A 13,602-nucleotide genomic window follows, 5' to 3' on the forward strand; every position below is an offset into this window, starting at 1 on the left:
AACAGATAATAGTAAGATTAAACGAGAACTTACCAGTTTGAAGTTTGATCTGTATTTTATCAGGAGTTACGATGAGGGATTACATGAAGAACCCGCTCAGTGCGCAGGCGCGGCATACTTCCAAGCAGCGGTGTGGAATCACAGATAGACACAGTTATTTTGAAGTAAACATAGTAAAGATAAGGAGACATCAATTTATTAGTTTGATCCATATAATGAGGGTGGGAGCGGAGGGCACGTAATCCCTCATCGTAACTCCTCATAAAATACAGATCAAACTTCAAACTGGTAAGTTCTCTTTTAATCTTACTATTTTACTTCGGAGTCACGTGAGTGACTACGTGAAGATTTCAAAGCTCTGTGATTTCAAACCGTGTAACAGTTTCATTTCACTCACTGCCGAAGTTCTTGAGGGAGGAAGTGTTATCGTAATGAACCAATGAGTCTATTTGTAGAAAAACACAATGGTATTTTTTTAAACAATAACAACAAAGAATTAAGTTGCTCCCCTGGGCTTAAATTAAATATTTGCAGTTCGTAAATCTTTACTGCAAATAAACCAGGTTTTGCCAACGGCTTATTATAAAATTTCTGAACGGTCTTTTCCCTTCCCACCATCCTGCTGTAGCCAGGATGTGGTGTATAGGCATGTCCATTCTTTAGCCGTCGACATGGATGCTGCCCTGGTGGAATAAAATTTGTACATGTTAGTGTTTATCCCAGCAGTTTCTAGCACCTGCTTGAGCCATCTCGCAATGGTTTGGCTCGTACCCCACCATAAGGTTTTTGTGACTGACCCACAAGGCTTTTCATCTCCCTCGAATATTCTGGTTGTGTCTATGTAGGATAGTAGGTAGGTCATGGCACATAACCGTGGTTCTGGTGGGTAAGCCACGACTGGATTAGGTGTTCCTGGTCTGCTCTGTTTGACCAGTCGCTGGATAACAACAGATCTGGTCTGGAGCTGTGATCATGTTGTCCAGTCGCAATAGGTGTAGTGACTGGACCCTCTGAGCGGATACAAGTGCCATCAACCTAAGCGTCTTTAGTGTAGCTTGCTCGAGGCCGGGGGATCTGGCTGGTGGCCATTCCCTGAGATATGTCAGGACCACACTGATATCCCAAATATGGGTATACCTGGGCTTAGGGCTTGATATTGTAAATGCCCTTCATCAGTTTTACCACCAGTGGATGGGATCCCATCGCCTGTTGTCCTGCCGCTGGTTTGAGATAAGCAGAAAGAGCACTCTGCGCTGTGTTGATGGCACTGTAGCTGATCCCTACATCGTGGTGTAGATGGCCAGGAACTCCAGTATGTTGGTGGCTGTAGCTGTTGCGTATGTTGTCCATGTTTCCTGGCAGTACTTCTCCCTTTTTTGATGCTGGTTAAGTACTGCCTCTTGGTGGATGTTCGAAGGGATGCCGACATGGTGGTGATGGTTTGTTTGGACAATCCCAGTTCCAGGTAAGGTCTGTTCAAACTTGCAAACCAGGCGTTTAATTTTCTCATGGCATGGGTGTTTAGCTTACCTGGTAGGTAAGTAGCTGATAGCCAAATATGTCTTTCGACATACCATTGCCAAATCATGTTGACCAATTTGTCGCATGATAATGATTTTATGCCACCCATATGGTTAATATAAGCCATCACCATAGTATTTATCAATTTGTAACCGAACATGCAAGTGCTGCATATTAGATACATATGCTTTTAAACCATAAGAGGCGCCCAACATCTCTAGATAGTTATCCCAGATAGCCCTCTAGATAGATCAGTCTGAAGAAGGGTTTCGGCCCGAAACGTCGCCTATTTCCTTCGCTCCATAGATGCTGCTGCACCCGCTGAGTTTCCCCAGCAATTTTGTGTACCTTCTAGATAGTTAATGCCCAGTGTAAGTAGTAATGATGATTCTAGTTTAGTCCATCTACCACTTGTTCTGGATATGGAGTTAGTCGCTCCCCAGCCTTGAGCACTGGCATCTGTTTGAATAACTAAAGTAGGGTTAGTGATAAAGATAGGGCTGAAACTATGCCAAACGTTTTTTGCCCACCACTGTAGCTCTGATATTGCTTCAGTGGGTAAGTTCATGACACGATCACAGTGACCTGTATGTCGTTTTAATGCCCGTACCTTTGCTCTCTGTAAATTTTTTGATAGTGCAAAGGTCCGAATTGTGTAGCCGGAAATGCTGCTACCATTTCCCCAATTACTCTTGCTACTTGTCGAATAGTTGGTCGCTCGTTGACCATTAATTTGTTGCATGATTGTGCTAATTCAACCATTTTTGCCTTTGGCAAGGTAACAGTCATATGGACTGAGTTAATTGTGAAGCCCAGGTAGTCCATGATAGTGGATGGCTTCAACTTAGATTTATCTGGATGTAGGACGAACCCCAGAGTTTCGAGGAGCAGTTTTGTAGCTGATACTGCTGCCACAGCCAATTCCATCGTTTTCCCTACTATGAGAATATCCTCCAGATATGCCATGACAATATGTTTTTGTTTTCTTATTATTGCCATGGCTGGGTTCAATATTTTGGTGAATAATCTTGGGCTGAAGTTCGCCCATAGGGCAATGCTTTGTACCATCCAGATAAATTTTAGGTATCTGCGATGATCCTTGTATATGGGTACTAGATAGTAAGCATCTTTAAGATAAATGCTTGCCATGAAGTGTCCTTTGGAATTCAGTTGTTTGGCAGTAACATATGTCTCCATTTTGAAATGTATATACTTAACAAATTTGTTTAGTGATGTTAAGTCAATGATGATGCGACAGACACCATCTTTTTTGGTTTTAGTGAATATATTCGATACAATTTCCAAAGGTTCATGTTTGGTCTTTTCGATGACCCCCTTTGTGATAAGTCTCACCAGTTCAGCTTGTCCCTCACGTTTCTTTTTGACGGAGGGAGAAATACCCTTTGGGGCCATTGTTGAACTGGCAGCGTTTTTTCTGACATGAATTGTATTTTATATCCTGTAATGTTGTTGAGTATATACTTGTCACTCGTGACCATACCCCATGCTTCTTTAAACAAGTGTAATCTCCCCCCTGTTAATAAAGCACCCTTATTCTCTATATGCTGGTAGGGACCAGACCCACCTACCTCCATGGTTATTGGCGATTCTGTTTCTTCATTTTCCTGAAGATTTTGTTCTGACGTGCTGGCGATGTTGGGGGGAGGCGCATTTTCCAGAGGGTCCACTGCGGGCCCTGATCTGAAAGATCTTTGGGGATAATGTGCGGACCCCAAGCGTTCACCAGTCCCATATTGCGGACGTCGACTGGTGGATGCCGTGGGGTGCTGCCACTTGGGTATCGGAGGTCTTGGTTTGCGCGTCCCGGGGCCTGCCCTCATTAGGCCGAAGGTTTTTGATGCTTCCTGCATCTCCTTCAGTTTTTATTGAAATCTTTCCCAAATAGCAGCGCGTCCGTCTCCGCAGCTGGGGCTTTACACAAGCCAGCAAATTTGGGATTGAGGGCAGGTCTTATGTTTCCCTCCGGAGATTGTTGATCTCAAATTGTGTGGTACACATTAATGCCAGCACATCCTGCTGGCAGGTATCCATCTCCGTGGTCTCCACGGAATGAGCAAAGGCTGTGATGGCTGACGTCAGGAGCCTTAGGATCCGCTGTAGTTTGAGTTCTTGGGTCTGGATGTGTGACCCACATGCGCCCAGATTTGGCTGTTGACACTTTTTACTTTGAGGGCCTCACCGTTTTCTGGTGCTGTGTTGTTTCAGCACCTCAGCGAGCACCTTTTCCAGTAATGGTTGATGCTGGCCGCCATTCTTGGTTCCAGCGGTGCTCCAGCCCGTGGGGTTGCTACAAGCGGTCCATCACACCCAACAGCTCTTCATGTTCCTGCACCCCTGGCATACTCCCGAATTCGTCCGCCTGCCCCTGTTCCAGACCAGCCCAGCCCTGGTCACCAATGCTAGCCTCCAGTAATGAGGGAGCAGAGGGCAGTGCATCAGGCACTGTGGAGGAGGTGCCTGACCTCCCTCCGCGAGAGCGCTCTTTCTGCGCATCTCGCTGGAGCTGCTCCAATTGCTGTTGGATGCAGCTCAGGCGGCTGTCTCTCCTCCATTTAGGTGGAGACATGTCCCCGTCCGACGAATCGGACGCCACCGGCTGGATGCCTGTTCGGATGGCTAGACATCCAGCCCGCAGTTCAGGCACTAGCGGGACTGGGCTCGGCGCGGTAATGGGGATAGCGGGGCGACCGGTAATTGTTCCTACCGCCTGTTGCTGCCCCCCCCCTGCAATGGAACGCTCCTCCGCTGGAGTCGAGCGGGGGACAGGTTCTTCTGGAGCTTTTGCCTTGTAGATGCGAGAGCGCCCCTGCAAGCAGCGCGTCTCGCAGGCACCTGCTCCGTGAGCCGCTCCAGCGGCTCAGGCATTCTCTCTCTCCCCCCGTGCGGGTGGAGAGACGTCCCGTCCGACATCGGGAACACCTGCCGGATGCCTCTCGAGTTGCTATGCGTCCAGCCCGCTGCTTCAGGTACTAGCGGGCTGGCCTCGGCACGGTGTCGGGGAATTACGGAACACCGGGTCGCTCCTACCTCCTGTTGCTGCCCCCCTTCCCCAACGGGAAAACGGGGGACAGTTTTGTTCCAGAGCCTTTTTCTCTGCCTGTAAAAAACACAAGCAGAAAAAGGCTCACCTGTAAAAGAAAACCCGACCTCAGGATACTCACCTGACGGTCCGGTTCATGCTGTAACGGGACAGCCTAACTCCCGTGGCAGCCGCTGTTGCACTGCTGGCGTAATGCCGCGCCTGCGCACTGAGCGGGTTCTTCACGTAGTCACTCACGTGACTCCGAAGTAAAATCATTATAGTACAACAGTGCATTCATTGTTTACAATACTCGCAGTGACCAGTGCCCACGAAAGGCCTCCAAAGTCCCCAGTTCAAACTATATAAAATATACTATCACTCGTGGTTAGCAGTGTGTGTTGTGTATCTGAGCTGAGCGTTGAGATTGTGGGTGCTTTTATTTATATAACTGGAAGTTCTCCTCCAATCCACACACCACCATGACTTGGAAATATGTCGTTGTTCCTTCACTGATTAGTTTAGTTTAGTGTAGAGATACAGCGTGGCCCTTTGGTCCGCGCCGACCAGCGATCCCCGCACACCAACATCATCCTACACACACTAGAGACAATTTCAAATTACACCAAGGCAATTAATCCTACAAACCTGTACTTTTTTTGGTGTGTTGAGGAAACGGAGAAAACGCACGCCGGTCACGGGGAGAACATGCAAACTCCATACAGACAGCAGCTGGAGTCAGGATCAAACCCGGGTCTCCGGCGTTGCAAGGCACCACTGTGCCACCCTCAGTGGCACTCTGACTAAGTTTAGAAGAATGGGGGGGGGGGGGGGGTCTTATAGAAACATATTAAATTATAAAAGGACTGGACAAGCCAGATGCAGGTCTGAAGAAGGGTTTCGGCCCGAAACGTTGCCTATTTCTTTCGCTCCATAGATGCTGCTGCACCCGCTGAGTTTCTCCAGCTTTTTGTGTACCCCAGATTAAATCACCGGATGGATTTAAGAGAGAGTTAGATAGAGCTCTAGGGGCTAGTGGAATCAAGGGATATGGGGAGAAGGCAGGCACGAGTTATTGATTGGGGACGATCAGCCATGATCACAATGAATGACGGTGCTAGCTCCGAATGGCCTCCTCCTGCACCTATTTTCTATGTTTCTATGTAAGATGGATGTCACCCCGAAGCATCAAGCTCCACTCCAGAAAACAGAGCACAAAGTCAAGGCCGCTGCTACGTTGAAGCTCTGAGAGAATGTTACTTTGTGGGAACTTGCTGTGTGCAAGTGGCCACATGGTCATGACGTTAGATTTACAGCCCAAAGGTTCAAAAGCACCATAGACCACTGCTAGAGTCAGACAGCGTGGAAACAGGCCCTTCGGCCCAACTTGCTCACACCAACCAACATGTCCCATCTATACTAGTCCCACCTGCCTTTGTTTGGCTCATATCCCTCTAAAGCTGTCCTATTCATTCATGTCTTGAACTTCAACAGGTGTACAGCAGAGAGCATATTGACGGGTTGCATCACGGTCTGGTTCGGCAACTTGAATGCCCAGGAGCAAAGAGGACTGCAAAAAGTTGTGAACACTGCCCAGTCCATCACTGGCTCTGACCTCCCCACCATCGAGGGATCAAAAAGGCAGCCAACATCATCAGAGACCCACACCACCCTGGCCACACACTCATTTCATGCCTGCTATCGGGAAGAAGGTACAAGAGCCTGAAAACTGGTACGCCCAGGTTCAGGAACAGCTTCTTCCCTACAGCTATCATGCTATTAAACCCTGTAACCTCAATGAGCTCTGAACTACATAGACTATTATTGATATTATTGCACTATTATTGTTTGTTTATTTTTTTGTATGTATGTGTGCATGTGTATATATATATATACATATATATATGATCTATATGTGTATTTGTGAGTATGTGTATATATACACACTGAACTTTTCTTCTCTCGTTATAATATTGTTTACAGTGTACTATGTTTACATATTGTGTTGTGCTGCTGCAAGTAAGAATTTCATTGTTCTATCTGGGACATATGACAACAAAACAGTCTTGACTCTCTCTTGACTACCTGTCCAAATGTTTCTTAAATGTTGCGATAGTACCTGCCTGAACTACCTCCTCTGGCAGCTCATTCCATACACCCACCACCCTTTGTGCAATAAAGATACCTAAGATTTTTGCCTCCATCACATTGAGGAGGTGTTTGGTGGACTCACTGTGGTGGATGTTAATTTGTGTTTACTGTCTGTTCTGTTGTTTATTATTGTATGTATGGCTGCAGGTAACGACATTTCGTTCAGACCGTATGGTCTGAATGACAAATAAAGGATCTAATTCTAAAAATTCTAAATACCTCTCGGGTTCGTATTAAATGTTTTCCTCTTATCCTTAAACCCATGTCCCTGGTTTTCAGTTCCCCTACTCTGGGCAAGAGACTGTGAAAAACAGGGACATGGGTACAGCATTTACCCGATCTATTCCTCTCAAGGTTTTGTACACCTCTATAAGATCACCCCTCATCCTCCTGCGCTCCAAGGAATAGTGTCCTAGCCTGCTCAACCTCTCCATATAGCCTAGGCCTCGGGACCTGGCAATAACGTCGTAAGTAACTCCGTATACAAGGCTGACGAGAGGGTCTCCCACTGTGCTGGTTTCTCTGTGGAGGGATGTGTGCAAGACAAGAGTGTCGGAAATCACAGATCGTTGGTTGAAAATTCCCCCCCACACACAACTTATCAGGCAGCCAAAGAGCCAATTAACAATGATGGCCACACAAAAATAGGTGGAAGGGAAAGTTGAAATGAAGACATTGCGATCACAAAAATGGGATGGCAGATAGACTAAGTGAGCGGCTGGAGACGTGGTAAATGGAGTCTAAGAGATTGTAGAGTGTGTGATTGTACACTTCAGTGAGAAGAGTCAATGTCCACAGCGTAGAGTTACACCTGCAATATCCATGCTCCTCACAGATGCTGCCTGACCCGCTGAGTGACTCCAGCATCTTACATCTTTCTTTGGTACTAACCAGCGTCTGCAGTTCCTTATCATTATACTGTTTGTTATAACACCCTCGCGATCCTCCTCTGCGTTCTTTCCAGCTTCATGGCATCTTCCCTGCAGCAGGATGTCCAAAAACTGAACACAATACTCTAAAAACAATACATCATCGGAAGGAAATGGTACAGTTGCATAACGCTGACTGGTAACCTGGCAGCTTTCATAGCATTAAAATGTTAACCCAGTTACAAAAGTAGTCGGCACTACTTGATGGCGGATAATCACTATTTTTCTGCCGCAATCTGGAAAATTGCGCACAAATTGCTGTTGAGATTGCATTGGTGGAACTGGAGCTTTAAGTTCCCATCGATATTCATTTGCGGAGATCAAACACAAAATTGTCCATGCATTGCTGTGCCCAGGCAGCAGAGCAGAATGGCAATCATTACTATTTTTTATTTCTGATAAAAAAAGTGTATTTTTGACATATTTAAGACCGATAAACTGGTGAGATTTTATTAATACAGCCAAACGTGAATTTATTGCCATCATTTAATAAGGCCTCCACTTGTGAATGACCTAATTTTAAATCATCAAAATGATTTTGTAAACAAAACTGCAGCCCTTAATATTTCAACGGTTTACTAAGTCAGGTCTTTAAGAACTTAACCATTTGTTAGTGTGAATTGACTGTGAAAGGGTGCGGATACAAGCTGAGGAGCATTTTATGTACGATAGGTTGGGATCACTTCAGGGCAATTTTGTACAGAGGTGGCTGCCCCAGGATGCCTGAGATCCCCGGTTCGATCCTGACCTCGGATGCCGTCTGTGTGGAGTTTGCATGTTCTCCCCGTGACCAGGTGCTCTCCGGTTTCCTCCTTCATCCTACGGATAAGCGGTTAATTGCCCCTAGTGTGTCGGAAGTGAATGGAAAGTGGGATATCATAGCATCAGTGTGAACAGGTGATCAATAGTCAGCGTGAATCCAATGGACTGAAGAACCTGTTTCTATACTATGTTTAAGAAAGAACTGCAGATGCGGGAAAAATCGAAGGTAGACAAGAAATGCTGGAGAAACTCAGCAGGTGAGGCAGCATCTATGGAGAGAAGAATTGGCGACGTTTCTGGTCGAGACCCTTCTCTCCATAGTTTCCCCAGCATTTTTTGTCTACCTGTTTCTATACTATATATTTTAATCAAGCCAGCAAAATAGGTTTCTGTTAGAGGATATCGTAGAAGGCATACTAATAGCCCTGTCCCACAGTACGAGTTCATTCCAAGAGCTCTCCCGAGTTTAAAAAAAATCAAACTCGTGGTAAGCACGGAGAATGAACGTAGCGGGTACGTCGGAGCTCGGGGACGTCTCTTAGCGGCTCGTTACGCTAACGGCAGGTACTTGGGAAGACTGGCTAATGGCAGGTAAGCACGGGAAGACTCGTGAAGATTTTTCAACATGTTGAAAAATGTCCATGAGAGCCCCGAGTACCGACGAGTGGCCATTACCGTAAATCTCAGAGTTCGAATCAGGGCAAACGCGGGAGAGCTCTTGGAATGAACTCGTACTGTGGGACAGGGCTTTAACTGGTTGAATCATAGCCTGGTTTGGTAACTCAAATGCCCAGAAATGAATGAGAGAGTGGTGGATGTCACCCCATCTAACAGGGGCACTGACGTCCCCGTTACCGAAGGCTCTCTACGGAAGACCCTGCCTCATCAAGGCAACCAATGCCATCAAAGACCCACACCCATCTAGCTATGCTTTCATCTCATTACTGCATATCAGGCGGAGGGTTCAGGAGCCTGAAAACCGTGACCACTCGGTTCAAGAACAGCTTCTTCCCAGCAACTCTCAGGATCTTGAACATTGCACAACACTAGTCTCAACCTGACCTCAACAGCGGTGATTTACTATGGATTTTATAAGAGAATTAGAGAAGTCAATGTTCATACCGCTGGGGCCCAGCACTTCAACTCCCCCTCCCATTCCCAATCTGGCCTTTCTGCCCTGGGCCTCATCCATTGTCAGTAGAGCTAATGTTGCTTGATGTTTCAATCCCTGGAATAAGTCGGCACTCTTGATATTTGCAGTGGGATTGGAGTGGTGAAAGGTAGGGTAGGTACGTCATTGGGGTCATCAGGTGGGCACCCTCCTTTGTTGACGTTTCATTGATAAGCCCACAACATCTCCAGAGGGCTCAACGGTGATACCTGGCGTCGCAGTTACACCCCCCTCAATTCCATACCCTCCTGTCTTCATCTTGCAGCCCAGTCTCTCGTTTCGATCTAAATCAAATTGCTGCTTTTTTCTGCAGAATTTGATAATGACTTGATTGCTTGTTGGAGGGAGCGACCCCTCACCCTATTTTCTTTAATAGCCTGGTCATAGCTGTAGCAACAAATCCCCTGCATCCCACTTCGACAGGGAAATCTTGGTCTGCCAGCCATTCTGGGATGCTTCAGTTGCCAGTTCAGAGTACTTGGTCTTTTTCCTCTCATAAGCTTCTTCAACACCATCTTCCCAGGGAACTGTCAATTCCACAACGTATGCCAACTTGGCAGTTGTGGACCACAGGACCATGTCTGGCCAGAGGAGTGAAGCCCAGCGCAAATTGGAGGAACAGCACCTCATATTTCGTTTGGGCAGTCTAACTACACCCCAGCGGTATAAACATTGACATCTCTAATTTTAGACAGCCCTCGCTTTCTCCCTCCTTCCCCTCCCCTTCTCAGTTCTCCCATAGTCCTACTGTCTCCTCCTACTTCCTTTCTCCCCCCCCCCCACCCCCGACATCAATCTGGTCACTTATTCCTTCTCTCCATAGATGCTGCCTCGCCCCCTGAGTTTCTCCAGCATTTTTTGCCTACTTCAGTTTTCACATTGTTATGATCTGGTTATCTAGTATTACAGATTATTAACTTATTTTATGATTATTGTGTACTTATTTGTGTGTTACCGTGTTAATGTGCCATTATGGATGAACCATGAGGTCCACTCCCAGCTTGAAGTCCAAGTCTTCAGTGTTCCTGAACAAACCCGAGCAGTACAAGAAATCTACCTACACCCTGTGCAGCGCCAATAAGGATGACAAGAGGGCATTTTGGACCAATCTGGAGTCTTGAGGTACAGACAAAAAATACCCGTAAATAGCCAACATAATCAAAGATTGGTTCCACCTTCGTCAATCCTTCTTCACTAATCTTCACTGTCCTTCCTTCTCAGATTCCAGAACCTACTGCCTTTTGTCCTCAACTTATCTCCTCCCAGACTCTTCATTGTTTCCACCTAACCCACGCCTGCTATCTCCTACGCAACCTCACCTCACCTCATCCACCTATTAGTTTAGTTAGTTTAGAGGTACAGTGCGGAAACAGGCCCTTCGGCCCACCGGGTCCGTGCCGACCAGCGTTCCCTGCACACCAGCACTATCCTGCACACTAGCGATAGTTTACAATTGTTACTGAAGCCAATTAACCGACAAACTTTCAAGTCTTTGGAATGGAGGGTGGGAGGAAACTGGAGCATTCGGAGAGAACCCACGCGGTCACGGGGAGAACGCACAAACTCCATACAGACAGCACCCGCAGTCAGGATCGAACCTGGGTCCCTGGCGCTGTAAGGCAGCAACTCTACCACTGCGCCACCGTGCCATACCTGTCGTTGCTACCATTTGCCCTCTTCACTCTCCCCCCCTTTATACAGCCGATTTTCCCTTTACTCTTTCAATCCACAAGAAGGGTCCCGACCTGAAACCTTGTCTGTTCATTTTCCTCCACATGATGTAACCTGACCCACTGGGTTCTCTCCTTTATATTCACTCCAGATGTCCTGCACCTGCATCCTCTCAAGCCTTCTTCCTTTAGCTCGCTCATCCCAGACGCACTTCCCTTTCTTTCCCATCAAACAGTTATTAAACATCTCTTCCGCAATCTCACAAAACACTTGGAACATTAACTCTGTTTCTCTCTGCAAAAATGTCAATTGGCACATTGGACATTCCAGGCCCTTTCTGTTTTTATTTCAGATTTCCTGAAAGTTTAGTATTTTGGTGATGTGTCAGTTTCTTTCAGTACTTTCGACTCTAGGGACAATTTACAGAAGCCTATTAACCCACAAACCTGTGTTTGTCCCTACTTTGTGTAGGTTAGTGTTAGTGTGCGGGGATCGCAGGTCGGCACGGACGCGGTGGGCCGAAGGGCCTGTTTCCCCGCTGTATCTCTAAACAAAACTAAGTTAAGCTAAACTAAACTAAACTGCCCCATCTATCATTAATGTTGTATTCTATCAGGTCACCACACAACCACCTCTGTTCTGGATAAGATTCACATCTGGCATTTGTCACCTACTTCACCCATTTTCTAATCGCACCCCTCATCCCTATCCATCCTATAAACCTGCCAGACTTTGCCCCGTCCTTACCTCTTTCCCAGTATTTTCCCCTTTCCCCATCAGTCTAAAGAAGGATCCCAACCCGAAACATGATCTGCCCATTCCCTCCACAGATGATTCCAGACCCGTTCAGTTCCTTCAGCGCAGTGTCTTCTGCTTGGGCCTTTTCAATCTCGGTGAGATTAGTATATTCCAGCATCACGTTCGGCATAGGCATTGTGGGCTGAAGGGTTCAATGGTTCAATAGCGCTTTACTTGTCATAACTGCAACTGCACGGTAAAATTATTCTTGCAGAAATTATACATGCGGGCACCACCATTTTTGGTGCCATTATTCAATCCAAATTCCAGTCAGGGGTTATGGGAGAAGGCAGGAGAATGGGCTTAAGAGGGAACGATAGATCACCCGTGATTGAATGGTGGAGTAGACTTAAGATAGACACAAAATGCTGGAGTAACTTAGCAGTTCAGGCAAGAAGGAATGGATGACATTTCGGGTTGAGACCCCTCCAGACTAAAGTCAGGGGAAAGGGAAATGAGAGATATAGACGTGATGTAGAGTGATATAGAACAAATGAATGTAAGATATGCCCAAAAAACCATGATAAAGGAAACAGGCCATTGTTAGCTGTTTGCTAGGTGAGAACGAGAAGTTGGTGCGACTTGATGTGGGAGGGATGGAGAGACAGGGAACACAGGGGTTACTTGAAGTTAGGGAAATCAATATACATGCCGCTGTGCTGTAAGCTGCACAAGCTAAATATGAGATGCTGTTCTTCCAATTTCCATTTTGTTTCACTCTGCCAATGGAGGAGGCCCAGGACAGAAAGGTCAGTGTGGGAATGAGATGGGGAATCTTTTATTGTCACGCTCCAATTAAGATATTCAAATTACCATACAGCCATACTAAAACAGCAACAAGACACACAACTACATAAAAGTTAACATAAACATCCACCACAGTGGGTTCCCCACATTCCTCACTGTGATGGAAGGCAAAAAAGTCCAATCTTCCCCTCTTTATTCTCCCGCGGTCAGGGCAGTCGAACCATCTGCAGTCGGGGTGTTCCCAGAGCCGGCGGTCGAAGTTCCCACGTCGGGACGGCCGAAGATCCTGCGGTCTGGAGCTACCGAAGTCGGTCTCTAACCAGAGACCATGAGGTCCACATTGTTAAAGTCCACAGGCTCCTGTGGCTGGAAGCTCCGAGGTAGATCCATGGCAAAGGGAACGCGAGCTCCGCGATAGTAAGTCGTGCAGGCCCCCGCGGTTTGGAGCTCCCGAAGTCGGTCTCCAGCAAAGGCCGCCAACTCCTCGCTGTCAGGCCGCAGTGCGGACGGAGATACGATACGGAAAATAAATCGCATCTCTGTCGAGGGTAAGAGATTTAAAAACGTTTTCCCCAACCCCCACCCCGCACATAAAACAAACTAAAGAACACTAAAAACACCCTACTATTGTGTTATGGTCCTTGATGGGGCTACACTTATTAACATGAACTAATGATAGCATTGAAAGACACTGAATCTCGGTACATGTGACTATAATAAACCGATAGCAATACCAAGGGGTGGATTTTGTATTTTTGTGGAATTAATGGAATTGCAGCAAGTGTTGGAACAAGTAGCACAAGTGGTTTAGG

The sequence above is a fragment of the Amblyraja radiata genome, unplaced genomic scaffold, assembly GCF_010909765.2.
Source record: "Amblyraja radiata isolate CabotCenter1 unplaced genomic scaffold, sAmbRad1.1.pri scaffold_1117_ctg1, whole genome shotgun sequence".
Taxonomy (NCBI): domain Eukaryota; kingdom Metazoa; phylum Chordata; class Chondrichthyes; order Rajiformes; family Rajidae; genus Amblyraja; species Amblyraja radiata.